This window comes from Caloenas nicobarica, chromosome 9 (assembly GCF_036013445.1).
Source record: "Caloenas nicobarica isolate bCalNic1 chromosome 9, bCalNic1.hap1, whole genome shotgun sequence".
In the NCBI taxonomy this organism is placed as follows: domain Eukaryota; kingdom Metazoa; phylum Chordata; class Aves; order Columbiformes; family Columbidae; genus Caloenas; species Caloenas nicobarica.
Window position 1 is genome coordinate 8601019 of NC_088253.1, and position 26745 is coordinate 8627763.

General features: G+C 44.7%; 1 protein-coding gene across 2 annotated transcripts in view; it reads left to right on the forward strand.

Moving 5' to 3' along the window:
- MAF (MAF bZIP transcription factor) overlaps positions 1-26745 on the forward strand; it is a 187489-nt gene that overhangs the window by 56570 nt on the left and 104174 nt on the right. Inside the window, exon 3 of one of the 2 annotated variants that reach the window (XM_065641218.1) lies at positions 3675-4618. The exons of the other annotated variant lie outside the window; for it this stretch is intronic. The gene's annotated coding sequence lies outside the window, so the exon portion shown is untranslated. Of the gene's footprint in view, positions 1-3674; positions 4619-26745 lie in introns of those variants that run through there. 2 annotated transcript variants of the gene reach the window in all.

The following is a 26745-nucleotide window of genomic DNA, read 5'->3' on the forward strand; positions in this document are numbered from 1 at the left end:
ATTTGTAGGTGGATGATTTTGTCAAGAGGAGGCAAGAAGTTAAAGAAGGTTTTCATGTTTTTGTGACTCGTCAACATGAAGCAAATGAAACACAGGGTCTTCCTCTCCGTCTTTCTTCCTTCCTCCCTTCTTGCCTGCCTTCCTTCCTTTTTTATTTCCTTCTTCCCTTCTTTCTTTCTTGTGTACACAGAAGCTGCTGATCTCTTACCTAACCAGATTATGTTGAATTGTTCTCAGTTGTAAAAGAAGCCTAAGTACCCCATTGAAAGATATTGTGAGGTCCTCGCTCACTTTTTCTGTATGTCTTTAGCCAGCCCTAATCTACAGCTGGTGCAGGGGGGCACCAGGCTGACTGACAGAATAAGGATTTTTGACACTTTGATTTAAGCAGACAAATCCTCTTAAGAAAAAGTATTTATTAGTTGGCCTAATTTACTAACGAGGAGCAGTATTCAGCATTGCTGATTTTGATAAAACAGTATTTATTTAGCGTTGCACCAAGTGAATGCTGGAATAACCTAGATTGTACCAACAGAGAATTTGCACGGCGAGAGCAGAGATGTGAGGGAGCAGGTGGGTGACTGCAACCCGGCTGAGTTTTGCTGCAGTGTGACAATGTGATCTAGGATCCGATCCAGGCTCCTCAGAAATCGATGGAAATTCTACCCTTGACTTCAGTGGGCTTTGGATCCTGTTCCAGTTGTGCCAAAGTGGTAATGAAATGACTCTAACCTGAGCCGGGGGAAGAATTTTCTGTCTTAAAAGATTCAGCATTTTGTATTGATAGGTTTCTTTATACAGGGGGTCTTGACTTCAAGTTTGAATGGTTTTCACACATGCCTTGGTCTGATCCTCCCTCCTAGTCACAGTTCCTAGAAATGCAATAAGTTTCTGTTCTGTGGCCACTAACAGACATCCTAGCTGAACAATGAAATTTTGTACGTGATTATGATGTGAAACTCAATCACGGTAAGCATGCTGAGAGTGTAACCTGCCTTCACACAAAAGCTCCCTCAACTTTCTGAACCTTTTAGCAAAACTGGCCATGTTCAAAGCCATAATGAAACACAAAACTCTTTTTTTAATTTTTGTAATCTGGTGTTTCGTTATACATACTTCTGCATCATTGTATCTCAGAGACCTGGATACAATTCTTATTTGATCTTAAACTCTTATAAAGGACCTAGAAATAGAAGATGTGCTGAGGTCAGGACCAGAAAAGACTTTTTTCAACACCCACTGCAACCTGAGTCCCCCATAAACATTTAGGACTCAGCGAGAATCGGACCCAACTCTTTTTGATGGAAGTACAGTGGTGACCTTCTAGATTGATTAAAGAAGTGACATTGATTGACTTTGAAGGGAGCCACATCCACCCTTCCTCTGCCAAAAAGGCAGTGGCTGCAATGTGAAGCCTCAAGAATGGGGCATTGCTCCTCCAAGTACATGGAAGACATCCAAGGGTAACGGGATAATGCAGATAATGGGATAGGGTTTCTCCCCTCCTCTCCCTCAAATACCATATAGCTAGGTTTTAGCTACCCAGACACAGGCCGTAGGAGACTTTTCTCTGATAGCTATTTAAAAGATGAAATAGCTAAGGAAATTAGCTCTTTTTATAGGTTATGTAGGATGTTTGGTGGTTGAGAATGTCAAAAAGGACTGGTAATGTTGATTCTGCAGTGACCTTTAATGGTGATGGGGGGATGATGCTGTGAGGACCGGTGTGAACAGCACAGCAGAAGGGATGCTGTGGCGGGGGAAAGAGCTTTATTCCTCTGGCAAACCCTACCCTGATGATTTTACGTGATGTCACTTTAGGGCGTCTAGTTTGAGAGATGCTAAAATGGCCCAATTTTCCAAAGATATGCAGTACCTTAGCAATATTTGGTCTCTTTAAGGCACCTTGGGTTGGCACTGAGAAATGCTGGCCTCCAAAATTACCGCTTTTGAAAATGTAGGCCACCGAACCTGATATGAACTATCAGAAACCAGAGACAAGTGAGCATTTATTTTGGAGAATGTGTAGTGGCTTGAAAACTACAAATCAAAATAATTCACCCTTTGTGTGTGTAAATCTCTTTGATACATGAATTGAAAAGCTGTAGTTTCCTTGTAGTTTCTGAAAGCAAGTAGCGTGTGACTGTACCCTCTAGAATGCTATTTAAGCATTATTTAAAGTGCAGACCTGTTAAGGTCGAGCAAGCTCATCTGTGTGCTAGAGCTGAACCCACCAAGCCTTACACCTAAAACCAGCAATCAAGGAGGTCTCGAGTTCCACAGTTCCCTCCTGACAAGGATACGATGTGATAAATAGTGAAGCACCAAAATATCAAAATGCTTTTTCAGGGATAACAATAAAATGGGATACAGAAAGCCACCGAGTCCTGGTGCGGGTGCCTGCTGTTCCAAAGCAGCCTTTCTCAGATGTGACACTGCCAGCCCTCTGCAAGGGGACACGGGCAGGAGCTGCAAGCTGGCAGTAATAGCATCAGGAAATTTAGATCCTGTGTGGTGCATTTTTGAGCCAGGAGAAAAACTGAAGGGTCACTGCAAGAAGCCCACGAGGACGGGGTTACTATAACTCACTGAATTTGCCATGAGCATATTGAAAAGAAACATTTCAGTGCAGACATGGACAGACAGTGTGATGTGTTTTGCTCATATTCCGGAGTCACTTTCCCCTGACTGAGCGCCTTAATCCAGATCCTGTTGAAGTCAATAGCTGTCTTGCCTTTCAGAAGGATTATGCCCCTAAATAGCTACTTTAGGAAGTGTACTTTGCTTGGTGATAATACAAAGCAGAGGGTGAATTATTAACACCAATTAGGATTATTTACAAGAAGCTAGAAAACAATAGGCCCATAAATCATTGTCTTATCAATTGTAGTTCCTCCTGAGTGATTTAGTCATCATTGGGCAAACTGTGTATTTCACTGTTCGTTAAGTAGAGATCTGACTGATGTTAGCTGAAGTTTGTGGAAATGTTGAAGGTACAATATGACCTAGTAAAATAGCAGAGTGTTACAAAAAACTTCTGGTGGTTTTCAATGGTTTTTATGTTATAATTCCCCTACAGTTTTTCCCCAAGGATAGTTAGTGAATTTAAGGTAAACGACAGTAGCTTCATTTCTCTTGGATTATGTTTCAGCTCGGTCCACACTAGTGTCCCGGTTTGGAGCCTGAGGTGGTTTGCCAATAGTCTGGTTGCCTCCATTTGTTGGTCACTAGCCCAGCTGCAGAGCAGCTTCAGTGCACACAGATTCCTTCCAGAAGAGACCCAGCAGGGACCTTTCTCCAAAAGCAAGCCAGGGCTTGGTGGGACATTCAGATGTGATCCAAGGGGTCAGCTGCACCACCACAAAGTCCTTCAGGGTGTGTGTAACCCTGCTTTGCAAGAAGGTGGCTGTCAAACTGCTCAGAGCTCCCATGCCAGTCTGGAGTGGAGCTTGTGCCGTAAAGAGGGTCAAATGCTTTACCTGACACCCTTTTTGTCGGCAGCTCTTGTGACCGCTGCTCCTCTTCCTTCCACCAAGACTTCTCCTGGTTCATTATCCTTTCTGTTTATTAACTGCCCTGTCCGTTCCTCCGTGCTGCTGTTCCTCCTTGCTGCTGTCCTTTTTTCTTCTACTTTTATCACTTTTTGTGATCCCTTTTCCAATTTCCAACCTTAGTCTGCCAGAAGACCTGGAGTGGTGACACCTGGATGCAGAGGAGATCACACTGCTTATAAGTCTGCACCTTGAGGAGGCCAAAAGTTTCTTCAGCAGCAGGAGGTAAGCCAGGACTGCTGGTGGGTGTAAGGAACAGAGAGCAATGCCACAGACATTTGAGAAGATGAATGCAGAGTTCTTGAGGATGGAGACTTTGGGGCAGTATCATGGTCCTGTACAGAAAGCTTGAAGTGATCTTCAGGTGGGAAGACACCACCCAGCCAGCCGCCTGTTTGGTTTAGTCCGTGGACCTCTGGGGTCTGCACAGCAGAGACTGAAAACTCTTGACTTACCCTAAATTTCCTCTTCTTGGACTTCTGATGTGATAGGAATGGCACAAAAATTCAATATATCTGCTTTGTCGTAACTTTTTCAGCCTGCTGACTTTCCCAGGACTACTTTCTGCTCAACTGACTGGAACTTAATTACATGAGGCTTAATTTCAGTTGCTTGGCCAGCTTTAAAAACTTGTATTCAAATTTGAACCACAAGGGCAGAATTTTGGGAGCCTCTTTGTCCTCTCACTTTGTGTTAGTTTACATGAAGAAACTGTGCCTGTGAATCTCTGCTTTATGACACCTATTCCAAGTCAGTCTCCCTTCTGGAGAGACTTCCCAGACTCTCAGCAGTTTAAAGGAGAGCACAAACTAACCCTTATGTTATAGTTTATGTTTTTGAAACTGTGCAAAAAAATTGATATTTGTCTCCTGCTTATGCATTTTCTTGTAAATAAAATGTAATGAGACCAGAGATGGAGTTACACTGACTTTACGTCAGATAAGAATTTCTTTGACATTTTACATGGAAGTGTTGTATTATCTGTACATTTCTCAAGTAGATCCTGCAAAGTTTAATTGTGACAAAAAAGAATGGGGAGGGGAACCAAAGGAGGTGAATGGAGGAGAGAGGAGGTAAAAGGACACAGATGGGAAATGGTGGAATGTGTGTGATTCTGTGGTTACACTGGCTATCAAAGCATTATCTGAGAATTCCTATGGTCAGGGTTTACTGTCTTTCTGACTTCACCATTTGATTATAATCTGCTGCTGAGGTGATCAATAATAAATGGCCTCCAGATTTCATGGCATTTCCTCACTTTCTGTAGAAGATTTTGCATCAGTTTTTTTCCCTCCGTAAGATTTCTGTTAAGGCATGAAGAGTTTCATGTTTCTGCTGGGGTTTACTTGTTTTTCTGGGTTATCAGCATTGTTATTTAGCCAGAAAGTGTCCCACAGCAGTTCTTTGAGTAACACTTCCATCTATCACATTGGGATGGTCAAGAATACCTTGCAGGTGATGTGTGAACACCAATGGGCACCCACCTCCAACTCAGCAGATAAAAAACCCTCCAAAGAGCCAACAAAAAGAGGGCTTTTTTAAAAACCCCAAACCACTAGTAGATTATCCTTAATGGGTTAGCAGCATGCCGCTTCCTTCCGCTGCAGGGACACAAGCCTGGCTCTGCAGCCCTGGTTTTTGTGTCACAGCATGCAGAAGAAATCAGGTGCAAGATTTATTTGTAATAGGTCATGGCACTTTTTTCCTCTGCAGCCCGGGAACATCTTATTTACTTCCAAAGTGGCAAGTGTAGTGAGCAGCACCACTCTTTGGGGGCTGATTTTGCCTGGTCAGTGTGGCCATGCAGGAGAGGGGTTGGCTGTAGTTTCTAGGAGCTCACTGACCTATCTCCAAGGGCTGAGCGTTCAGCTTCTTCTGCGTGACAGAGGAGAGGAAACGACCTTCACCCAGCTGAGCAGGGAACAACAGGAAACCCTCACGGTCCCAAGCTCCTGCCATTTCCCACCCCCCAGAATCCGGCACTCAGGAACTGTTTTGATGAACTGTCAGGGTTTTTGTCAGGGTTTAGCTGCTGCAAATATATTAGCAAAGTATGTTGATGATTCATGGCAAAACGGTGTACGCTGATTTAAGTGATGGACCAGTCATTCTGTAATGGATTTGAGAATTCCCAATCAGATTGTACTTAGTTTTATCAAACGGGAAGCTGGCAGGCTGTGTTTTAATCAACTGATAGCATCGCTTGGCAATTGGTATCCACGTGGTGAACAGAGCATTTCTCAAAGACCAGCTTGCTAAGTTGCAAACAGCAACATCCACTCAGATCTTTCAGTTTTACCTCCTATTTGTACTGTTCAGCCTGTTTCTTTCCCATATTAAACTTTCAGCTGGAAGGACAGGAAGATGCAGCACATACAAGTGCTGCTCTTTCACCAGTATTGGGCTAGGGGAATGGATGAGGCGGAAGAGATTTGCTGCATCCTCCAGGAATCTGTATTGAAACAACCTCCTGGATATAGCATAAAATCCCAGAACCATGCAAATTCAAGGATTAGATGCTGACACAAGTTTTTGAGCACTCACATTCTGTAAGAAGAGCAAGTCTATAATGCAGGAACACACCAGGTGAGACATGACCTTTTCCCCTTTGAGTCGGGTTGTTTCATGACCTGTTATCTACTTCATCACCTAAGACATACCCGGTGTTCTGACCTGTGCCACAGGCATGATGAAAGGTTTAAGAATGGTTTCCTTTCCTGATGAAACACACCAGCCTTTTCATTACTTCTAGGAAAGACCAGCTCCTGCTGAGCATCTTCAGAGCACAAATCCTCAGGTGCCATAGCTACCTTAACTGATTTCCAGCTCAGGATTTATTTTCTACCCCAGTTATTGAGTGATGCCGCCATCTCCACCCGTTTAGCTGTACTCAAGCACAGAGTCAGACCTGGGGAGCGGGTTTGTTGTGCCTAGCTCCTCCGTAGTAGTTACTGCGCTTAGCAACCCACCTCCAATATAAATATATCTGCTACTCTCAAGAGCAGGCTTTGAAAAGCACCAGAAGGGATCACTCCTCCATAAGGATTTTTTCCAACATTGCAGAGCTGTTAGGACTTTCAGGAAGAAATTCTTCTCCCAGTTAAGCTTCCCATCCAGAACAGTCAAGATTTCACCGCAGGCTGATGAGGCTCTGGTGCAACTTATTGTGATGGGTCATGAACCCCCAATTTAAAATGGGTCTTGTCTGAATCGTTCTTGAGCTGTGCAGGCATGGAGGGAGCTGGAGAGGAGCCATCCATCCATCCATCCATCAGGTGGCTGGAGAGAGCCACCTGGGACGTCCTTGCGTGGGGGTCCTAGGGCACCACATTGGGGAGTGGCTCACTGGGCTGCAGCTGAACTGTGTCATCCTGTTGGTTTAAAACCAGTCAAACATTTGGGGCCCTCAGAAGAGGCTGATGTTTGAGTGGATGTGAAATCACCATGCTCACAAAAAATAATAAAAGTGAAAGTAAGGTAGAAGTACCAGAGGGGAATGATTCATCGGGAAGTTGTACTCTTGAAATGGTGTTGCAAATCCTGTGTGAGAGAGAAGGTGTATATAAGGGCCAAATCCTGGCTTGTCCAGATGAGTCGAAGATACGATGAAGATTAAGAATCAACCCTGTAATTTAAGGGAGTATTTTATCTTCCATCTTTGATATTGTCTGCTGACCATTACATGAAAATCAGAGAAACCAAAAAAGTTCCCCGTCTCCAATGTCACGTCCACCTGAGCACTTCACCAGACAGTGCCACCCGGTGCAAGAAATGGAGTTACAGTTTCCAGTGCCAGAACCAGCAAAAGAACGTGTGAATGCAAAGTTGAAAAAAGTCTTCTGTGTTCTCTCCCTGGACTGGAAAGCATATGATTTCCATAGGGTCATTTTCTGTGTAAATGTTCATATTTGTATGTTTTACAAATTAAAATAAAAACATATATTGCTGACTTATCCGATAATTTCATTTTAAACTGAGACAATTAACATATCTGAACTTTTTCACAGAGCATAAGTGAGAAAAATCCCCCAGCCGGATGTGAAGAGCCTAATCTTGACTTTCCCACCAATGTTTCATAGGTTTGGCTTCATTTATTACAATATGTGCTCACTTTTATAAAAACCCTGCTGGTGGAATAATCTGATTTCTGAGAGCAGCTCCAGGGACAGGAGGCCACATTATAATGTCTCACATTATGCGTCATTCAGACAATGTCTCCCAAATCATAAAACCTATGGAAGGGGAATGGCACTTGAATAGCAGATTTCTCCTCCAGATCCTCCTCCTTTTCCTTTTTCTGATCATTTTTTTTCCCAGCAGAGTGTACTCCTCCCCATGCTACCTGACCCCAGCAGGCAGGCAGGCAGCATCTCCATCCTGGAGGGAAGCAGGCTCTGATGTTCATCTCTCCTTACTCCACCTGACTGCCTCATCCCATCTCACACTACCTCATATAGAGGTGGTTTTTCTTTTTTCTTCCTTTATGCTCTCATCTATATCACCTCACTATCCATATTTTGTGCCTATGGATGCTGCTGTGTGAACTGGAGCACAGACCTGATCCAGCTGACAAAATATCTGAAAAAAGCCTTTTTCAGCGCAATCATTTCCCTGGTCTGAATCACTGCATTTCTGGCCAGAAATTTGTGCCAACATCAGGCCAGGACTGAGCCTCTCCAGCAGCATCAGTGCTAACTCATGGGCTTGTTGCACTACTTTCTTGTTTGGTGGGGGTTTTTTGGTGTTTGTTTGTTTGTTTGTTTTGTTGGGGGTTTTTTTTCAGAAGTTTTAGGGATTTTGGTAAAGACTTCAAGGAAGGGTTATATGGTCTTAAAACATTTCATTGGTCCATTTATGTCCGCCCAGTCAGACAGGGCTTCAGTTTTTAAGATTCCTTCCCTATTATCATGGAAACTTGCCAATTACTGCAGAAGCTTGCTAGCAGCTTGCTTGAAACACCAGTTTCAAGGTAGCAAAAAACTTGCAGCTTGCATAAATCTCAACGTGCAAATCCATGGGGTCCTTTGAGTGAAAATGGAAATAGGAGATAACCCTGTTGCTCTAGATATTATTTTGACATTCAAATATAAGGCCAGAACCTCAATCCCAGGTTGTCCAGTTGACCACAAAGACCATAATCACTTTTATTTTTTGTGGTAAATCCGTCCCAGATTACCCCTTCCACTGCATATTTCTTTGTATAGGAATTGTGCACCACACTATCTGGTCTGATTAATACCAGGTTATTGTGCCTACTGGTGCATTTACAACACAACTTTGCAACAGGAAAATAATCCTAGCATTTTAAAACACTGAGGATAGCAGAACAAAAAGGACAACATCTGGACTAAATGAGTTCTGACAATTTCTCATTTCCATTTATTCAGAAAAAAATTGTAATTGAGACTTAAAAACGAAAGAAAGAAAAGCCCTCCATGACTTTAAGTGTAAAATCCATTTTAGTAGCAGGAAGCTGTTATATGGTTAGAGCAGTTATTTTTATTGTCTGTCTGGGTATAGTTTTTAACTGCAGGCACAGAATAAATCAATAGTGTCATAAAGCTACTCTCACCCTCTGCCCTTTCTAAAGGGACATTGTTCAGTGTCTGCGCTGGATGTGACAGAGACTACTGCTTTCAAGCACAGAATTACGCCTCGACGAATGTGCTAAGAGAAAGCTCAAAGTGCGACACATATTTACCTATATCTCTTTGTTCATATAATCTCAGAGTCACCAGATTAAAAGCAAAACAAAACGCTGACTCACACACAAAGATGCTCAGAAGAGGTGGGGGGTTATTCAGGCATTCTCTTGCAAATGATCTTTACAATGTATTTGTCCATTCATAGATCTTTTCAGCTGACATATTTCCAAGACTGTCCAAGAAGAGAAAGCATGTGGTGATTCATAGCATAGTTACCACAACTTAAATTGACTGTATTCTGTGCCTTAATACAGTGGGGAAAGATGTAGTAGGATCTGACTGTAGGAAGCTGAAGCTGGATAAGTTTGGCCTGGAAGTGTGCCTTTTTCATAGCATGAGTAGTTAACAGCTGGAAGAGCTGGCTTAGGAATGTGGTGGATTTAGCATTACTTTCAGTCTCTAAATCAAGAGTAAGTGTCTTTCTAAAGATGTGCAATAGCTTCAGCAGAAGTTATGGCTTTGATGCTGAAAGGAGTGGGTGAAGCTGTGTTACATAGGAAACAAAACCAGATGATTATGATGGTCCTTTTCAGCCTTACTAATCCATTAAATCCTGGTTTGGGGCCTTTCACACATTGAGGTTTAAAGCAGCCTCTTAGGTTTTCCGGATGGTTTCTGCAGGCGATACACGTTCCAGAGCTGGGTCTGACAAACTCCATCTAAATGGGTGTCCGGAACTGACACACTTTATAATTTATATATAAACTGCTGCCTCTGAATGCAGTTCTGGATCCATTTCCCTGTGCAGCTGAGTTCACTTTGTCTGTTCTGTGCAGTGGGGATTTTCCTTTACAAAGCAGATACGCATTTGAGAGAGAGCTGACCTGAAACATGCACCATGCGCTGCTGGATACCCCATGAACAGTCACCTCTAGCATGGAGAAGTAAACCTTTATGGAACAAATTCTTGAGAGATCTAATGTCAGCAGTGCACATTGTCGAGTTAATTCATTGCTCCTCTCCTTGCTTGTGCATTGCAGCTTCCCCAGGTTGGCACTTCTGATAAAAGCATGAAAACTGCACTTGTGCTGCAAGTGGGAGGTGGAGACAGAGAAAATCTGTGCTCTGTCTGTGGAACTCCGTGCCGAGACAGCTCTATTTTCACATCTAGTCACAAGCCAATTGGTATTACTGCGGTATTTCTTTTGAGGACAGCTCTCAAGAAATGGAATTGGAGTTTGCATTTAGTAAGATTTAAGAAAGCAACCCAAAAAATAGTGCAGGTGGTTTCTGAAGGTAACACTGCTCACGTGTAGCTCTGTGCTCCACAGGCAGAGAGCCCGCAGAAGCTTGCACGCTCCTTGGTGAGCGTGGAGTTTGTTGACTGTGAATAACATTCATCCCGGTAACCTATTCTTTGTTTTCCTTCTCTCTGTAAAATGCTTAGTACTGGATTTTGATGTCTATAAATACTGATTTGCATTTCCCTTCCTTCCCTCCCCACACCCTACTTAGAGCGAAGCCATCTCAGCCCAGCGCGGGTTGCTGACTCCTTCCCTTCGCCTCTTCCCTGTCCCCACAGTGCATGAGCTCGGTCACGTGCGGCCCCCTCGGCTCCCCTGCGGGACATGGGCACTTGGGAATGGGAATAACAAGTGTCAAGGAACAAACGAGACCCCAGTGGGTAAAAAAAACCCCACACGAACTTCCCGGATTCTCAGACTTTTTCAAAAATAGCCAGTGGCCGCCTGAATAGCAGCAAGCAGCAACAATAATAATAAATTACAGTAAATATCACGCTGCCATAAGTGACAGCAAACCAAACCCACTGCTGTTCAGGAGTGAATTGGAGAAAATATTTCTTAATCTCTTTTTGTATTATTCAGTCGACTGCAATGATTTATAACACTCTGAAGAAGCTGCTGTACAGAGTTGTTTCTTAATCGTCCGCCTTAGCATCTTGCTGTTATCCATGTGTGTCGGTGCTTTGGGGGTGGCTCCAGTGCTGCTTGATGCAGTAGTTTCACCATCAGCTGCTGCCTCGGTGCGTGGTGGCTGCACATGAGCTGGGGTCTGGGCTGGGCCTGATCCCTCTGGGAATAAACTCATTTAATGCAAGAAATCTCTCAGCCATTCTCCGGGACCCTGTTGCCTTTGGGGACAAATCTGCTCTTAGGAGTAGATGGTCCAAAATAGGAAAACTGTGCTCAGCTGCTGGGCGGGGATCAGCCCTGTCACAGTGCCTTGCATGAGGGTGTTGCCCCAGAAACCCTCTGGTTTGAGCTGAATTGGCTGTGAATGATCCACGTCCAGTGGACGTGGCGGACTTCGGTGCTGGCGCACATCGGATGGATGTTCTGCAGACAAGTCTGTCCCCCTGTTAGTCTGCAAGCACACTCATCCTCGGAGCAGGAAAATGAAATGGTGGGGGATATATTAAATGGGGAACACAGTATCAATTGCTGCTGTCTTTGTCAACTTATTACCAAAGATTTATACGTGATGCAGTGAGGACTGCTCAGTGACACATTTTAATTTAATTAAATTTCCTGTTGCTTTGATGTCTGATCAATCTGATCAATCAATAATGTTAATGTTTTTGCAATTTAGAGATTAAAGCTTGGATGAGCGGATATTGAAATACTCTCACATCCAGCTGCCTGAGAATATCATCTTCTGCTTCCATTTCTCAGAAAACCTGATTTGGGCAAGAATGCATCCCAGGGCTTGCCATGTGCCTACACCAAGCCTGAAAGCTTTGCCCCATGCTGGCAGAGGGTGAGGGAAGCTGTGCAGCAGCATCACTCCTTCGAGAGACAGAATTGCACGGAGCCAAGATCTGTGTTTGTACAAAATCTGTATAGCTCTGTGTATTTTCTCTCTGATGTTCAACATAGGAGGAAGCTTGAAGAATGAGGCATTGCTGGTGTGATACTTCCCTTTGCTATGTGTTCCTTGTTCTAGAGGTTGCGCCTGGAGTTTTGAATCTAATGGCCACCGAGGCATCTGTCTTCCTCAAGTCCTCTAGTCCCCCCTGGATCCCACTCCCTCCTCTGGCCACCACAGCCCCCTGCAGCGATGAGTTCCCCAGTTTAATTGCTGCTTTCTAAGCTGCCATCCAGGGACAACAGGATCCTGGTCTGGAGCTGAGTTTAACACTTGTAGATCCTTGCCTGCCTAAATTTCTCACAGCTGAGCTAATTGTGCTCCACCCTTTTCAGGCTGTGAAGATAAAGAGATGCTGTAGCATGTCCACAGAACCCTTTTTTTCCTTTTACTGCTTTGTTTCATTTAGTGCCTCAAATATTTTAATAGTGAGGTCAGGAGACGTTTGAACTTATTCAGGGGAGTTATTCTACACTGACTTTTCCATGAGGCCTTGGGGTCTTACACAGCCCTTTAAAGACTTACAACTCAAGGAAAGAAAGTAATCCGCATTTTTGAACTTGTAAAAGTGTGAACCCAAATTTCATCTGGGTTGTAGCCGTGGTCATAGCCTCAATAAGTCAAACTAATTTGTTAGATCTTAACGCCATCAGAACTTGGACAGTGAGAAAGCCCAGCCTGGGTCTGAGGTCTGCAGGCTCCGACATCTGTCTCTGCTTTCCAGGTCTGTACCATAACTGGCTCCATGCTGTGTGGGGTGCTTATGTGCTTGTATTTGGGGGAGCCTTAAAAGGGCCAAATTCTTACCCAGTTTATTTTAAAATCTGTAAAATCTATATGGGCTCTTTCTCTTAAGGATGCTCTACTGGCTGTTTGCTGTATACCCGTCCCTCAGACAACCCCAAAGTAACTCACAGAGGGAACAAGGGAGAGAGAAAGAGCAAAAAGGAGGGGGGAGAAAGAAAGAGCAGCTCATTTTCCACTCTAGCACAGACACCTGAGGGGTAGCAGTCAGCAGCTTTTTGACGGTACAAGAACTCGGTAACTTAAAACAGGAAGCAAAAGAAATACCATGACCAAATAACTTTGCCTTGACCTCCTCATAAGAGAGTCAATGACTTTAAAGTAAACTGGAACTCCTTGCTGTGATTTATTTCGATGTTGGTTGCTCCTTACCTCATTAGAACAGCAATATTCAGAAATGTGCCAAAAGATTTAGGCAGGCTGTAGGATGCAATGTAGCTGATTTTGGGGGGATGGCAGTTTGCTCTCCAAAAAGCCTTCTTTTGTTTTTTTTTTTTTGTTGTGACGTAAGACTTTACAAATTTGTGTCTCACTATTGAAATACCCTATACTGCAGAGTTTCTTCCACTGAAATAAACTCTGTGCACTGGGGTTTGTTTCTTCCTCTGTTGTAAGCTCCACTGGACATTCACTAGTTCAGGTGAGAGGGCAGCCTGCCCACCATGGCTGTGGGGAGAATCAGTGCCCCTGCACTTGTGTGTGTACATGCACAGATGTGGGGAAGGCAGGGAGAAAGGGGTATTCGTTCCTTGGAACAGAGTGAGGGAAGTAACCTACTGCCAAACTAATGATTTTTATACCAAACCAACCTTTTAACGCTTAAGCCTTGGGATATAATGCTCTCCAAGGCTGTTTTTCATAGGTAGGACCGCGGTAAGTTTGTCCAACTTGCTGAGAGATAGTTGAGAAATTGTTTCCTTCCTCCCTCTGTCTGGGCTGGGGATGCAGCACCCTCCGCGGTGCACAGCAGTGTGTGCAGCTCAGCATGCTGTGGTGCTGCAGAGGTGGCCGGGTCAAACTGACGACCCCCTGCTCCAGCACGGGAGAAAACATGACAAGATGTTGTTAAAATGGGTAGTCCTGGCCGTTAGGGATCTGCTGTGCCCTCCACATGGAGAAGTAAACGCCTGGATTTTTGATGCACATTGTTTGCAGCAGCCTGTGCTGCTTACAGCGTCTCCCCGCAGCAGCTGAGTTTTAGCTCCACTGGCTCATGTCTTTGCTGGTTCCAGCTTGGCTATTTCACAGTCAAAAAAGCACGATAAGCCCTGAGAAAATGGTGTCCTGGGGAGCAGCCCAAGCTTTTGCCATGTTTGACTGTTGAGTGTTTGCGATCCAGAATTCCCTTTGTTGTTCAACATGCCGCCTTGCTCACTGTGGCACACTGGATCAGGGCCTGGACAGTTTGCTTGCTTGGGGGGTTTAACCTGTAAGGAAGGTGAGAATACAGAGCAAAGCCACCCTGTAAGTCCCACAATCCTGATCCTGCAATGACATTCATATAGGCGACATCTCCAGACTACTTTTTAGAGTTGCTCATCTTACCCTGGAGAGTAAATTCCTATAGGAAAGTAATTTGTTACATGATCTGGAAGGGCTGTTACTCACAAGCTAGTAAAATAACTGTAGGTGGACTTTTACTACCTTCAGCAGCAAGCATCCATGCTGAAGCCAAAAATGAGGCCTTTTCTTGCTGGCCCTGATACAGCATGACCTATAACGGAGCCACATGTTTTTTTGTCTTGCATCCATCTTGTTTCCATGCAGTGTGTTGAAAAAGAAATAACAAATTTCTACTTGCAATGTTTAGACTCAAGTCATGTTGTTTTAGCAACTGCAGGAATGTTTAGTAATTCATGCATGTGTAGAATCAGGGTGGCTTCTAGCCTAACTTGGACACCATTCTTGAGAACTCTTCCCTCAACTTCAGCTGTCCAGAAATTAGCCAGCTCCTCCATGCCAGTCATCCAGGATCCCTCCATCTTTGGGTGGACTGCATCATCCTGGTGAGGTAGCTTGTTCTCCTTGTTGGCTGCAAGTTAAGTTGGACTTGGTGCTTAATCTTTAGGTCATTAAAAAATACAATCACAAGTGTATTGCATTAGAACTGTCACAGTTTTTCTGCAGCTTTCACTACAAAGGGGCTCCCACCTGACTGTGCCTCAGGTACAGTGTACTGTCGGGTATCAGCTTCTGCATGGAAATGGACTCAGTCCAACAGGTGGCTGATTCAGGATCTTGTCACACATTTTCCCTAAGTAATTAAAACCAGAGAAGCACAGAAACAAAGGCACGAGCCTCCTGTAAATATAATGTAAATAAAAAACGACTGAAGCCCATGCTGGTGCCGCTCTGATAGCGGAGTGGAATCGGGCCCTTTTCATCCCTTGTAAAGCATCCCTCAGGGATGCTGAGCAAGCCTTAGCTCAATTTTCTGTTTAAATTGGGTCTTTCTAACCTTCAGAGGGAGAAAGCTCCTTCACCCTTTACCATATTCAGCATGAGAGGAGATCTTATGCAGTACAAATATTCAAGTATGTCCTAGTCAGCAAATCAGAATCCAGAATATTTCTTTTATACCATGATTTACCACCTCTGTTTCAGGCCACAGTGTGCCTGTGCAGGGTGCACAGCAACATTTAGCACTTTAATGCTAGCTGCAAGTAACCGAAGCCATTGCGTGTAGGGCAAAGCAAGTCAAAGCCCTTTGCAACCATCTATAATGTTTGCAGGGAAAGCACATGTTTTTAAACTTTGTTTGGTAGCTGCCATTCGTGTCCTGACAGTCATTGTATTTGTGATTATGCCCTCAAAAATAAAGTTTGGAGGAGCTGCGTGCCCTCCTGTTGCTGTGCAGCCAGTCCTGGCACCTCTGAGCTGCCTGCCAAGGCCTGCGTTAGGCTGGGAGCACTTTTTGTTCATTATACCTTCAAAAACTGGGAGAGATGAAAGCAAAAATGAACCCGTGGAGAAAGCCCCAGCGGAGCAGTCTTCGAGTCCTGTTAAGAAATGCTCAGAAGACCAAAGCTTGGTGGTTAGGTTCAGACCAGGAACATCAAAAAGTGATATGGGCGATGGAGAAAAATGGCCAGTTTCTCTAAGGCAAAGAAATGCTCCTATTTCCACACTAGTGCAAAAAATCTGGACTTCCTAGGTAGAAGGGAAATAAAGGTAGGTAGAGATATGTGGCTTACACTTTCCATGTATATTTTTAATTATGGCACATCTATCATTCTTAGCACTGCCTTGAGCAAAGAAAGATAAAACAGCAAAAGCAATAGCAAGATTTCTGCACATGTAGTCAGTCTCAAAATCAATGGGAGTTTGGTATCTAAACACCTTTAAAAACCTGACCACCAGTTCCCTGAGGCCCCCTGTGAATATCACAACCTTAAATCCTGCTGTATGTACTGATGTTGCTCAGCCTGTGGAAGGCAGGGGGCTGCACTCGGGACAGCATTTGGTTTGTAATGTGAAGGGCTGAAAAATGTTCCCTTTAAGGCTGGACGGCTTAAAGCTGTGCACTCTTATTCTTCAGCGTCAGTTTGGTTACAGGTAGTGTTGGACTGTGTACCAGCAGTCAATGAGAGGAATTTGGTGACTGTCCACAAATGCATGTTAGTGAGTGTTCATTACTCCCCCGTGTTTAAATATTTTATGGGGGAAAGTGCAAGCCTTTACTAACTCTTGATAGAAGAAGAGAAGCAAAGGACGTTTACACTTATTCTTTTGCACACAAATAGAACCAATAAATATCCAGGCAAATTTTTAAAAAGTTTCCACTGAAGATGAGGGAATCCACTGAGCTCATGCCATGCAGTGGGCGCGAATGGAAAAATCTTGCCATGCCTCCCTTTCCGTCCTGCTGGTCTGGCCCCGTGGTGTGTGCTGGCCTGGCTGCTGCACACGAGAGGTGGCTCACCCAAGGTGAGGTTACACAAGTGACTTGCCTAGCCAAGGTGACTCCTCTCATCTGCTACACATCGTAGGGTTATTTATGACAGAACCACCTCCATTCTATCAGGAGGGGGAAGCTGACAGCCCCTTCCCTCCTTCGGGATGCTGAAACAATTACATACGGGAGGAAGCCAGCAAGTGCTTGTGTCTTCAGTAAAAGCAGAGGGTCGGGTTGGTCTCACTCCTCTTTAATTAGAGTTTATTGGTAAAGCAACCCCATTTTTCTGCTCCTGCAAAATCTGGCCTGTCAAGGACTAATTCCTTGGGCCTATCAAGTATGAGATATGTTTACCAAGTCCCTCCAGGATTAGCTGGGATGCTATCAAAAGTGAGGAGTGTATTTCTATCAATGAAAACCGCTATGACAAGGTCTGTCCCCTGAGACAAATGGCCTGTTCCATGGAGGCTTTAAATAGGAGCAATAATGGTAGTGAGCAGCACTGAGTTGAATAATTAGATTGTTCTTCATAAATCCTCGAGTGAAGACTTCCAAGCAGGTCCATTATGTGTGTCGTATGTTAGCACTGAGCTTTATGTGGTGTGGACACCGCTCTGCACCGGGCTGTGCTGATGGGTGAGTAAATCACCAAAGATTGGGACAGAAGGAGTACAGCTCCTGCCCCTCCTGCCTTTTCCCCCGCAGAGATCATCTGCTCTGAACTGCAAACACCCGTATTATTTATTTTGTTGCTCAAAGAGTTTTTGAGAGGACTAACTGTAGTCATCTCTAAATATTTATGTTTTGTTTGTTTATATTCAGAGACTGGAAAACAGATATTATGTTCACGTCCCCAGACTGGTTCATTTACTGATTCACTTAAAACATCCTTGCAGATCCATTGAGAGATAACTTCTTCCCCAGAGGGATGCAGTCATCTAATAACAGCTCAGTATTATCTCCACATATCATTGGTGGGATTTCCTCTTGCCAACTGAGAACTGATCTTTCCTGCTAAAAAAAAAAAAAAAAATTCTCCCTCCTCCCCTTTCAGTTATTCAGGCTTTCTCTCTCCTCCTTGCTTTCCATGTCAGTTACAGAAAGAAATCTCAGATGACCAAATGTCATTTAACCCTGACCCCGATCAGTAATTTCGAGACATTTCAGAGGAAAACCTGTGAGGCAGCAGTGACTGCAGGCAGGGATGTTCACCCACCCGATGCACGACACATGTGCACGCTCAGGTGAGCGCTTCTGCTAGCCCCAGCTGCACTCCATTCACTTAGAAACGTGTTTGTCAGACCTGATTAAACAATGCTGGTAAAAAGAAGAAATCACATTGTTCCCCCGAGAACAGTGTACATACCTATCTGCTTTGTCTGCCAGTAAGAATCTTGTGTCACTGTAAAGTTTATAGGAGCTGATTGGCAAAGGATGCCCTGATGATAAATAAACTGCCCATGTTCCGTGGCTCTGTGCATCTGAGCAGTTGCAGTGCCCTTTCCAGTTACCTTGGCTGCGAGGTTGTGCCATCTGCATTTGGACCAGGCCCTCTGTTACAGGTAGCTGCCGAGGTTTCACAAGAGAAGGGACACGTCCTTTAAAAGGACCGGGAAAAAGCACCAGCCATGAACCAGCTTCTGAGAAACCTCATGGCCTGCTGTCCAACTGTGCAGCTTGCACCCAAGTGTTAGGACGAGGTCTGGGCTTGGTGTAATCCACCAGCTCCACCATGACCCACTGTGCTCTGGTACCAACGGCCTTGCTGCCAGGTCATCCCCTCACTTGTGCCTGAAGGCAAAAGTTCTCAGTGTCAAAACGCTGCCAGGATAAACAGTGTTAAACATTTTACAAGGCAATTTAGGTGATAATCATCAAGGTAATAGAAAAATATTATCCATATTCATTTAAAGGTGTGCTGCGCTTTCCTTTCTGATTAGTGTGAGAAACCCCTCGCCAGTGACTGTGAGAATTTTTAAAGGCACATTCCTCCTCGTATCGTAAGAGCATGAATTTCAGGAATTTCCTATCCATAAGAAGTTTGCATTCCTGGGACTCAATGCACCCTTGAACACAAACTTTCCTGATGCTGCAGCAGCAGCAGCACCATTCACCATTCCTCTCTGCTCTGCCTGGGCAGCCAGAGGAGAGTCGCAGTTTCTTAGCGAGACCCTGAACTGCTGGTGCTGAGCACAGCCAAGAGTCAGGACACAGCGATCTGAAGGTGATTTTTTCAGTGTGATACCTGGGAATTTAACTGTGACCCTGTTTCCTAAGATCTGGCCTTTCTTTAGGCTTGTTCTGCTTTGAGCTGAGCTTGGCAGGCAGGCTTTGTGCCCATCAGGCAGAGCCAGCAGTGAGGGTGTCTTCCAGCAAGTGTGTCCGTATCTGAGGGCACCAAGTGGCATTTGGCCCTTCAGCACAGTAGTAATTTAGGTGATAACCACGGTTTGTAAATTGATTCATTAGATGAGAGTCCACCCATTATCTCCCCTCGCAATAAGCAGTTTGAAATATTTTAATGCTGCAGGTTCTGATGTGTAGGTTGCTTAAGAGAGGAGATGTCTGGCAGAGCTCTGGGCAGATCTGGTGACTCCTGTCCCACCGGAGGCAGGTCAGAGCACACAGTAAAATCCAAGAATCCTGCACCAAAAGCAACTTATGTTCTATAAAAGTGGAGTTAGGTCTTCTTAACAGGGTCCAGGCAGGTAAAACTGGTCCCAGTTTGGAGAGAGGTCATCTCTCACTGAGTCATCACCCCCACTCCTTGTTGCACCCTTTGCTTCTGGCGGAGCTGCTGATCTGTAACGTAGCTGGACTGAGGCAGCAAGGACACTCAAGGGAAACGGGAAATGTGTCTGTGGACATTAGATGATTCAGGGTTTGCTGGCAGCTGAACAGAAGTTTTCTGGATTTCAATTTTGAACTCGGGCAGCTTTATTCCACCCTGTTCCCACGGTGGGCACCTCCGTCCTCTGATGAGCCTGGCCTTAGTGTTGCGTTAGGGCACGGCATTAACAGCACTTGCCTGCCTCAGGGGCATGCGGAGGCATTGAACACAGTCACAGGACCATGTAAGAGCCTTAGATGCATTGATTTCATCTTCCAGAAGTTAAGGTTCAATTTTGAAAAGGTTCCGGGAAGTACATGCCTAAGCCAACAGCTGGTTCGCCACCACCTGATTTCGCTCTCGCTCCGTGCATCTGCTGGCTGGTGCGATGTCAGGCTCCTTCCCTGTGCTGAAATACTGCACGAAAATAAAGGCAGTGTTCTTTTCATGCGTTAGAAACCCCTTCAAGATCATGAAAGACTTGCTTGAAAAAGAAATATTTGCTCTCCAAAGATTACTTTATAAGCCTAAAATGCATCAGGCCCCAAAATGTTTGTAGATTGTCTGAATTTCCTAAAGTAGGTTTAATAAATAAAGACTCAAGACTGAAAACACTGTTTGCAGTAGGATTTCTCATTATGTTTCATGCCTATTTCACCTTTATGAGGATATGCTGGTTTAACTCCTTTCTGATGCTGTTTCTTAATGCAACCAGATTTTCTAGATTAGTAAAGGTATATGAAACAAAAGCCTGGAATTAGATTTGTAAAAAGTCTGTTATTTATACTAGACAGTAGTTAGACATTAAACCAAGACAAAAGATATTCACTGTCACAATAACAAATCAATTTAAAAATCATTTTCAAAGTGATCAAATTGCCTCAGAAACTCAATGACAAATATATAACAATAATGTATATTTGTGTAGTAACTTTCCCCCAAGGAATCCAGAACCTTCAAAATATCAGCCTGGGAGGTGGCTCTGGGGTGAAGAGATCCCAGTGGGTGACAGTGGGGTTTTGGAGCAGATATGGCAAGGTCACTCAAACAAACTTGTCTTCGTCTAAAGGCCCCTTGGCATCGCAGGAAATGCGAGCGGTGTTTCCAGCCGGACCGCTGTGCCTGCAGTCAGCACGCGCGTGAATGAGAGGTGAACTTTGCCTCTTTTTGCAAAGGGCTGAACAACAACAAAAAAAGGCAGTTTCCCCTTTTAAGGGCATAAACAGGATGAAAGTGCTGCTTCAGCCCAGGGTTGTCTCACTGCGGGAGGCTGCGCTGCACTCCGGGTGCACCATCAGAATATCTTTGCAAGGGGATTTTTACAGTCCTTTGAAAAACACCAATATTTTTACTAAATATTAATGGAAACTTGACTTGAAGTCAGCTCAAGCAGCAGAACAGTGCTTATAGTAATGATTTATGTATTAAATGCAGTTGATCTGTTATTTTTATTATCTTGATGTGTTTTTGATGTTCAGCTCTCATAAGAACAGCAGCCAAGTGGCACTGAAACCAGCTTTGAACATGTGCATGTGTGCATGCCTTAACAAACACGACTCACGTATGATGTTTTAGTCAGGGCTCTGAATAATCGGGTGTAAGTAATAAGCGGCGCTTCGTGGGATGTCATCACTCCTTCAGTTTCAATATGACAGAGTCATCTGTAGCCAGGAAGCTTCTGCTGAGGTTTTGTATATTATCTACAGGAACTTTTCTGTCTTACGTGTGGAAAATTGATCCATACAGTCTCTAAAGAGAGACCTACATCAAATATTAATTTTGCCTATTTGTTCGATGTAATTAGCAGGTGTGATTAATCAATTAATCAATCTGCGATTCCTATCTGTTCTGCAAACAGTGTGCTGCGCTCCGTGGAGATGCTGTGAGCAGGGATCCCACAAATGCTCTCGGCTCCTCATCGCAGGGGCCCCTCCTAACCCTGCGTCCAGGTCTGCTGCCACTGAGCTCTGCTGCAAATGGTACCTCTGGCAGCCCAAAGAGCCCGGAGAGCACAACAGCACTGGTGAAGCCTTCATTCGAGGACCTTGCTGGCCTGGTCCCCTTGCCGTGGGGCTGCGGGGCATAAGGATGCTCCTAGGAGAGGAGTGTGGTGGCCTCCGTGTGTCCCCTGGGTCGTTGCTGTGCAAACTGGCTAGGGAGCCAGGGCTGTGTTGGCCCCCTTTGCAGCCCATAGTTCCAGGCAATGACTAGTTTTGTCTGTCCCTGAGGAGGACACAGCAGAAAAGAGCTTCCAAAAATGGATGAACTTTTTAGGGCAGGCTTTTGGTGCCCTTCCCAGGCTGATTTTGCTGGTATGAGTTACGCAGGTAGGTCAGGTGAAATTCAGGTAGACCTGAAGTTCTTTAAACACTTAGAAATGCCAGACTTTGGCACTTTTGCTGGGTGGACAGCAGACAAAATCCCAGCCCTATACTCAGGGACTCAATGACTTTTTAAATTTAGCTCCGTAAGTGGTGCCAGATTTCATGGAGAGCGGGGAGTCTGGGTCATGTTGCACAAGGGAACAAGCACCCTCGAGTTTTCCCATTCCCTTGAGCACTTATTTGGGGACAGTGGGAGGGGTATGACCATTACAGGCAACACAGGGAGACATGTCCCTGTGTTAAATTGCCATGTATAAGACTTTGCATTTCCTGGTAACAGGCAGCGAGGACTCGGTGGAGCAGCATGGCAGGACCTTGAGCTTCGCTCTAGCCAGGAGCAGAGGCTTGAACCGGTGCAGATACAGAAGTCTTCAGTGCAGGATAGGCATTTTCAGAGCACCCAGACTTTGTAGAGGACATGCTGAGGGACATTACTGTGGTCTCCAGCTTGCACAGGGTTTCTTCCAACGCTGTGGTAGCATCTGCTCTGCTTTTTGGTAAAAGTGGCTTGTGTGAGGTGCTGGGTTACACAGTTGAAGTCTGTCTGAGTCCTCTTAGAACCACGGCCCCTTTTCTGGTGTCATATTCTGGGCCATTTCTATCCAGTCCTGCCTGTTTTTCTCTGTTTTCCCCCTGCTATTGGGGGGAGTCCTATCTTGCACCTTGCCCACGATCACCCTGGACAACCTGCAGCAAACCGCATATCTGTCAAGATGAGATACAAACGTAATCCAGGAGTAAGCACGTTGATGCTGTGTGCCAACAGGCCCTGGGTCTGCCTTAAATCCTTTTCCTGTTCTGTGATCTTTTAGTTCAGCAAACCCTATCACCATAATATATAGCCCTCTGGCCAGCCTGACCTTACCCTGGCCTAGGGTGAAGTGCTTTTTTTTCATTTATTGGGCTCATTGGTCCTGATTTCATTCCTGTGCATTGTATGCTTTGCTGACCTGGGAAGATTTGATGTTTCACAAAGGCAAGTGCCCTCCAGAAGATGAACTGGTCTTGGTTTCGGTGTGATTTTTGGATTAGAACCACCCAGGGTAGCACTTTCCTCAGAATAGTTTTTCTACAGAGTAAAAGGTAGGAGTCTCCATCTGATGCCTTGAACTGTCATCGTAATAACCTCAAATATAGCTGTCTTCACCACATCACCGTCCTCCTCTCTGACCCATAAAGTTTTACCATTACAACCTGCCCTTAATCACCTAACCATTTCCTTAGTCTTTCAAGGACAATGGTTTTTATGCCATACTTGCTAACCTTATGTATTAGTCTACCATCCTGGACTGCGTTTAAATGACTTTTCTGAAATCTATGTGGATTAGCTCCACTGCTTCACTCCTGCCTGTTTTTCATGTTAGCTCCTAAAACAAATTCTGCCAGATTTGTCAGACAAGATTTACCCTTTATGGAGCTGGGCAGATACATTTTTATCAGTTCGTATTTCTCCAGATGTTGGGCGATCTCACCCTTGCTAACATCTCTAAAATCTTGTCTCTGATTAAAAAACAAAACAAAACAAAAACCACATTCTGCAGGTTTGGGGACAAATTTTCAGCTGATGGGAGTGACAGCGTGTGTGTGCGTCACTTTTTACGAGCATTCATATCAACCGGTAATCTACAGCGAATATGTCTTGGTTTCTGCCTGTTTCTTCTCACAGATGCTCAAAGATGTTTGCTTTATATCAGTTTCTCTTTACCTCTCTTTCTCTCCAAGAAACGACTCAAAACCTCTGTTATTGGGCACTTAATCTCTCCTGCCGTTCCATCAAGCAGTGTGGGCTAGAAGTATGCCCTCCATGCTCAGCCCTCCCTCCTTCTCCATGGTATGAATTGGCTTTGGTGATTATTTGTGCTCTTAGCTATTCCCTGCTTGGCTGTCGCAGGAAACTTCGCTTCTGTGTCTGCCATCTTTCCTACAGGTTCCCTCAAGAGCACCAGCCAGGGGAAATCCTTTAATTCCCTCATTTCAGTCCCTCTCACTGTGTTATTAAACTCTCTCAACCACCTCTCAGTGGTCCAGCAGCCTCCCTGTTAATCTTGTCTCCTTTACCTCTTTAAAAGAAATCTTTTATTGTTTTTATTCACCCCATGGGCAATTCTTCTCTCTCTGTCATATTTGGTTTCCTAATCAGCTTTTTACATCTTTTCAGCTTTGCTTTATAATCCTTTTCATCCCCTTAATATTTGCCTTCTTACCCATGTCACCTGCCTCTTTCCTCTCTCCGATAGCTTTTATGACTTTCTCAGTCATCAGCCTTCATCGGAAACAGCACTCGCCAGTCTCTGCTTGACAGAGATTGCTGTTTCCAAGTGCTACACTCATTTCCTGAGTATGAGTTGCTGAATGTAGATGAGAGTTCAGTGAATAGGCACCAGTGCCTCTTATATTGACTTTTATTTCTTTCTTGCCGCTGTTTGCTTATGAGCAAATGGCAGTATTCTCACATGCACTTATTGCTCCAATTTGCTTCTGAGTAGTTCAGTGATTTTTTCTTTTTTTTCTTTGCAACTGAAAGCCACCCCAAAGCAGAGTGCCACCATACAGGCTGTCTTGGATCTGTGAAAAAGGTGTCATATTTTTTTTAGAGGGACTCTGAATACTAAGAGACTGTAGCTGGCCAAGTCTGCTCTCAGAATAGCATAAAATACTCCTTGCCGTTAACACAACTCAAAGCTCTTACAAAGAAAGTCAGTGGCAGTGGGTTGAGCACAGGAAGGGAAACAGTGAGAGTTAAGTGACTCGCCTAAGGCCATGCAGCAGGTAAGTGGCAGAGAAGAAAAGAGACTCTGCTCTTCTACCCAGGACTGTGTCCACTGAGCCAGGATAATTCCTGGCAAAGCAGCAACAGTGAGACCACAGAATCAGATCATTACTCATTTGATTTTATTTGTTCCAGCACGAGGTGATGAAATGCAAATGGTACTGGCAGATGTGCACTTTCAAATCCTCTGTGTGTGACGACTCAAATGTCGGAGCAGGATTTTCTCTCTCTCTGCAGAGCAGGGCTTCTAAAGCTGCACAGAGGCATGGAAAAGGGTATTCAATGGGTTCACATGCTCAGGGAAATCCAAATTTGCAGAAATTTCTTTCTCAAGCAGCTTCACTCAATTGCAGTGTAAAAAAAATATGCAGTTACACACACATATATATGTTTTAAACAGTACAGGTTCCAGTCTCTATTGTAGTCTCTTAATCTTCAGGCTGATGAACTGGAGGGGAGGGAAGAGGCGAAACAGGAGGAGGACCCAGGGAGGCCCATGCTGCCCTGCCCCATGCCCAGATGCCCACATCTGGCAGCCCCTGTGCAGGGCAGGGCTGCAGGGGGCCAGGGCACATGTCCAGCCCTTAGCAGGGGTGTCCTCTCCCTCCCCAAAAGGCTTTGGCTGGCGGTGAGCAGCAGGCTCAGCAGCAGGACTGCAGTGGCACTCGAGCACTGGAGATTTTTAATATATATTTAAAAGAAAGTTTTGGCACAAAGGGAGGTAGAAATGTGCTGCAAGTGTGAGAATGAGAGCAAAACCACAGCTTTGTTCCTCCTAATGTTCTTTCCCCTGCTTCATGGTGATTAGGGCAGGTTAAAAACTTCTTCTTGCTGTTAACATTTTTGACAGAGTATTTTTAGCTTTCTTTCCATGTTTTCAGGCTTTTTCACAAAAGCAAACTCTCCCAAGTCTATACAGCCTTAAGATTTAAAAACGGATATGGGCTTTTCTCTGGCTTTTTTTCAGTTCTTCAGCAGAACCGTGTTGCAATCAGAATGAAGATTCTTCAAGAAAATACACTAATTAACATTTTATAGTTATAATTATTCCCATCATATTCTCTCTACTATACAGGTCCTCTCATCATTTATTACAGTGATGTAACTATACAACAGGGCTTGTGTACAAAAAAACCACAAACAAACAAACAAACAAACAAAACACACAAAAAAAACCCAAACCAAACCCCAAAGCTGAAGGCTTAATTCAGCATCGCTAGCATGATGAAAGGAACAAAGGATGATGCAGCTATGCCCTGATCCTGCAAATACTTGTGCACATGGATAACTTCACTGCCAGGCCTATTTCTGCTTGCAGTAACTGCGCTAAAGCATCAGCAGACTTTAATTCATAGGGCCTGATTTCAGCTCTGCCAGAGTCGATGCACAAACTCTGATATGTTTTCAGTGGGGACTTTGCCAGTACTTACTTAGGGAAGCATTTTAGCGCTGGTGAGTTTACTTGCAACCTAATCCTGAGCATTCACAGGCTTTCCCAGGCTGCGAGCACATGCTCCTGCTACTAGATGTGACAGTGATTGATGACTCGATTCATCGCGATTCTGTACAACTACCTCTGGCGGGAGCTGCCAGGTAGATCAGCACAGCTCAGCTTGGCATGGCCAGCAGCGGGACTGGGCAAGTGCCTGAGCCTCTCGCTGGCCACGGGCAGAGATGCCCAGGGATGCTGCCTGCAGAGCCGCTGCCTTCTGCGGGGCACAGGGCGGTGCTGGTTTTGTCCTGGTCTTCTCCAGAAACCACGTCTCCAGTGAAGGAAACTCCCAGGGATCACACTCTCATGCCAGATAGGCATTTTTCAACCCTGCGGGGGGCATCTCTACACTTCAATTAGTCCCTTAATTGAGCTATTTGTGGGGGAAGACTCAAGGGAGCTGAACACCTATTTCCTTGCTGTTTAGCTATCACCAAATCTAAACAGTTAGTTTGTCCCTTAAATAGGAGCAAATATATAGCGTCTCC